We start from the raw sequence: 5,000 nt of genomic DNA, 5'->3' as shown, positions 1-5,000 counted from the left end.
CGAAGGAGGTTCAGCGGGTTACCCCGACCTTTCGGCCTAGGAAGACACGCTGATTCCTTCAGTGTAGCGCGCGTGCGGCCCAGAACATCTAAGGGCATCACAGACCTGTTATTGCTCAATCTCGTGCGGCTAGAAGCCGCCTGTCCCTCTAAGAAGAAAAGTAATCGCTGACAGCACGAAGGATGTCACGCGACTAGTTAGCAGGCTAGAGTCTCGTTCGTTATCGGAATTAACCAGACAAATCGCTCCACCAACTAAGAACGGCCATGCACCACCACCCACCGAATCAAGAAAGAGCTATCAATCTGTCAATCCTTCCGGTGTCCGGGCCTGGTGAGGTTTCCCGTGTTGAGTCAAATTAAGCCGCAGGCTCCACTCCTGGTGGTGCCCTTCCGTCAATTCCTTTAAGTTTCAGCTTTGCAACCATACTTCCCCCGGAACCCAAAAGCTTTGGTTTCCCGGAGGCTGCCCGCCGAGTCATCGGAGGAACTGCGGCGGATCGCTGGCTGGCATCGTTTATGGTTAGAACTAGGGCGGTATCTGATCGCCTTCGAACCTCTAACTTTCGTTCTTGATTAATGAAAACATACTTGGCAAATGCTTTCGCTTCTGTTCGTCTTGCGACGATCCAAGAATTTCACCTCTAACGTCGCAATACGAATGCCCCCGCCTGTCCCTATTAATCATTACCTCGGGTTCCGAAAACCAACAAAATAGAACCGAGGTCCTATTCCATTATTCCATGCACACAGTATTCAGGCGGGCTTGCCTGCTTTAAGCACTCTAATTTGTTCAAAGTAAACGTGCCGGCCCACCGAGACACTCAATAAAGAGCACCCTGGTAGGATTTCAACGGGGTCCGCCTCGGGACGCACGAGCACGCACGAGGCGGATGCACGCCTTCGGCTCGCCCCACCGGCAGGACGTCCCACGATACATGCCAGTTAAACACCGACGGGCGGTGAACCAACAGCGTGGGACACAAATCCAACTACGAGCTTTTTAACCGCAACAACTTTAATATACGCTATTGGAGCTGGAATTACCGCGGCTGCTGGCACCAGACTTGCCCTCCAATAGATACTCGTTAAAGGATTTAAAGTGTACTCATTCCGATTACGGGGCCTCGGATGAGTCCCGTATCGTTATTTTTCGTCACTACCTCCCCGTGCCGGGAGTGGGTAATTTGCGCGCCTGCTGCCTTCCTTGGATGTGGTAGCCGTTTCTCAGGCTCCCTCTCCGGAATCGAACCCTGATTCCCCGTTACCCGTTACAACCATGGTAGGCGCAGAACCTACCATCGACAGTTGATAAGGCAGACATTTGAAAGATGCGTCGCCGGTACGAGGACCGTGCGATCAGCCCAAAGTTATTCAGAGTCACCAAGGCAAACGGACCGGACGAGCCGACCGATTGGTTTTGATCTAATAAAAGCGTCCCTTCCATCTCTGGTCGGGACTCTGTTTGCATGTATTAGCTCTAGAATTACCACAGTTATCCAAGTAACGTGGGTACGATCTAAGGAACCATAACTGATTTAATGAGCCATTCGCGGTTTCACCTTAATGCGGCTTGTACTGAGACATGCATGGCTTAATCTTTGAGACAAGCATATGACTACTGGCAGGATCAACCAGGGAGCTGCGTCAACTAGAGCTGAGCAGCCGGCCGCCCGGGAGTGTGTCCCGGGGGCCCGCGCGAACACGCAAGCGTCCGCTCAATTATTCTGCAAACAGGAGGAGGCTGAGCTCCCCTGCACAACACACCTCGAAACCCTCTCAGGTCCCGGCGGCGCGCAGCGCCGTCCTAAGTACTTGGTCGGGTTCGAGAGAGGCGCAATCGCCCGGAGTTAGGCGAGTAGACGCTTTAGGTGCGACCACCCGTGCTCCCAACTGAGCTTGCCGCTGCCGACAGAGGCCCGGGAGCGTGCTGTCGTGGCATTGCCGGCGGGAGACAACACGCGCCACCTACGGTGACCGGCAGCTCCAACGCCAGCGCCACAGAAGGACAAAAGCCCCACTTGGGTGCCGAAGCGAACTCTCCCAGCACAGCGCACGCGCCAACACGTCCGCACAGCTGCGATACAAACCACCTGCGAGAACCGCTGGGGCGACCGAGCAGCAGACGGCGTCGCGGCGCCGAGCGCCGGGCGGCGGCGCATCCTCAGCGCACAAAGTCCTCAATCGGACCAGCACACTGCAGATGGCCACCGCGCTTCGCACCGGGCCCGCGAGGACCTACTTTGGCCGCAAGGCGCCGCGAGCAGGGGGCGCCGGCGCGCAGCTGCGCCGCCTGCCGCGTCCGTCGGCCGGCGCGCCTGCCACTGGCCGCCCCCACCAGCCGGCTGTGGCGCGTGCGCCCACGCACCGCGCTGCCAGCACGCCGGGCGGCCCCCCCTCACCGGCCGGGGACGGTCCCACCCAGCCACCGCCGCGTATCGCCTCACACCCAGATCCCCTTTCACGTTCGTGGGCATGGTGGGTCCCCTTTCACGTTCGTGGGCATGGTGGGTCTCCCTGAAACAACCGGTTAATAGCTCGACCGATCGTCGCCAACACTGATTCACCTCTAGCGAGAACAACCGCACCACAACGGGTTACCAGTTGTTCATTTGCGTAACGTCACCAGCAAACGTACACGTCCATCGCCATTTGCAACGAGTATTGCATGCCTGTGTCAGGTGTCACAACACACTACGTCTGCCCACATAGACGCAACAACATGTGCACGCCTAGAGAACACGTGGAAGGTAGACCCCGTACGTATGCGGTGTCCATTGCGCGAACGACTGTCAGCCCGCCTCTGCAGCATGTCGCAGATGTGGAACGCGGTGCAACATGCTATCACGGTGTGTGAGAAGAGACGACTACGTCCGAATACACGCTCCACTACATCAACAGACTGCTCATGCTGATCGCCATCCAGGGCGTCCGTTCCTCCCACACGTCTGTATGGCGTACCACACTGCAATCCAGCTCTTATAGGGAGACGACACGTAGCTGCGTGCACAATATTTGGACTGTATGGTCCGCCGTTGCTAGGCGCAGTCGTCATACGGTCACATGTGCCACGATGTATCATTCAGTACATACGGACCAATGTGCAGTACAGTTTGTGGGTTTTGCGTACATCGGCGGACAGGTGACAGGCCGTACCACAACGTAGGCTGAGTACGTCGGCATGCGAAGGGCATTGAACATGCAAACTTCTCACCGACCAGCTTGCGAAGGCAGGGGGGAAGGGGGGGGGGGCGGCATGTACGTCCTGCTGCTATCCACACTACAGTGTATAGCAGGAGCATGTGGAAAGTCAGCAACACCTGCAAGGTGTTTAACATGACGCGATACACAGGGGACCGGGCAGTGCGAGTAGGGAACTATATTGCGAGGGTTGCGGTTAGGCAACACTACACCAATTTAACGGGTTGCATAACAATTACAGAGCAGGTTCAGCGACAACGTGCGTCAGGTTAAGGCGCAATATAGTTTAGGTTACGGCGCACTTTAGGTTAGGTTAAGGCACATTATAGGTTAGGTTAAGGCACATTATAGGTTAGGTTAAGGCACAACATGGGTTAGGTTAAGGCACAACATGGGTTAGGTTAAGGCACAACATGGGTTAGGTTAAGGCACAACATGGGTTAGGTTAAGGCACAACATGGGTTAGGTTAAGGCACAACATGGGTTAGGTTAAGGCACAACATGGGTTAGGTTAAGGCACAACATGGGTTACGTTAAGGCACAACATGGGTTACGTTAAGGCACAACATGGGTTAGGTTAAGGCACAACATGGGTTAGGTTAAGGCACAACATGGGTTAGGTTAAGGCACAACATGGGTTAGGTTAAGGCACAACATGGGTTACGTTAAGGCACAACATGGGTTACGTTAAGGCACAACATGGGTTACGTTAAGGCACAACATGGGTTACGTTAAGGCACAACATGGGTTACGTTAAGGCACAACATGGGTTACGTTAAGGCACAACATGGGTTACGTTAAGGCACAACATGGGTTACGTTAAGGCACAAATTAGGTTAGGTTAAGGCACAAATTAGGTTAGGTTAAGGCGCAACGTAGGTTAGGTTAAGGCACAACGTAGGTTAGGTTAAGGCACAACGTAGGTTAGGTTAAGGCACAACGTAGGTTAGGTTAAGGCACAACGTAGGTTAGGTTAAGGCACAACGTAGGTTAGGTTAAGGCACAACGTAGGTTAGGTTAAGGCACAACGTAGGTTAGGTTAAGGCACAACGTAGGTTAGGTTAAGGCACAACGTAGGTTAGGTTAAGGCACAACGTAGGTTAGGTTAAGGCACAACGTAGGTTAGGTTAAGGCACAACGTAGGTTAGGTTAAGGCACAACGTAGGTTAGGTTAAGGCACGATATAGGTTAGGTTAAGGTACGATATAGGTTAGGTTAAGGTACGATATAGGTTAGGTTAAGGTACGATATAGGTTAGGTTAAGGTACGATATACGTTAGGTTAAGGTACGATATAGGTTAGGTTAAGGTACGATATAGGTTAGGTTAAGGTACGATATACGTTAGGTTAAGGTACGATATAGGTTAGGTTAAGGTACGATATAGGTTAGGTTAAGGTACGATATAGGTTAGGTTAAGGTACGATATAGGTTAGGTTAAGGTACAATATAGCTTAGGTTCAGATACACATTGTTGTAGGGAAAGGTGTATTTGGGGGGGGGGGGGGCGGCAGGTTCGTTGATAGTGATTATCGTAATTGGATGCCTGCGGCATTATCCGATTTGTCACGTCAGGATGCACTTTTGGCTCATGACAGGCGGCGCTCCGATTCCATGGTTGTGGCAGATCTGTGTCTTTCATTCCTGCCATTGTTTGTGTGCTGTGACAGGAGGCAGTATTGTGATGTTGGGTGCACCCCTGTGTAGGACATGTGTGGGTGTTCGTGGCTTAGCTGAGCAATGTGCGGATGTCGGAAGGGTGGGATATTGTGTTTTCTGGGTGGACCTCCCGGTCTGGTAAT

The 5,000-nt window shown here is 53.1% G+C and overlaps 1 non-coding gene across 1 annotated transcript in view; it reads right to left on the bottom strand.

Annotated features, from left to right (window-relative positions):
• The window catches only part of LOC126436090 (small subunit ribosomal RNA), a 1,909-nt gene extending 269 nt beyond the window's left edge, over window positions 1-1,640 (bottom strand). Inside the window, exon 1 of the ribosomal RNA XR_007580414.1 lies at window positions 1-1,640. This exon is cut by the window's left edge and continues 269 nt beyond it. This is a non-coding gene — a ribosomal RNA (small subunit ribosomal RNA).
• Window positions 1,641-5,000: the final 3,360 nt, after the last annotated feature.

This window comes from Schistocerca serialis, unplaced genomic scaffold (genome assembly GCF_023864345.2).
Source record: "Schistocerca serialis cubense isolate TAMUIC-IGC-003099 unplaced genomic scaffold, iqSchSeri2.2 HiC_scaffold_1226, whole genome shotgun sequence".
NCBI lineage: Eukaryota > Metazoa > Arthropoda > Insecta > Orthoptera > Acrididae > Schistocerca > Schistocerca serialis.
This window is presented reverse-complemented; position numbering and strand designations above follow the sequence as displayed.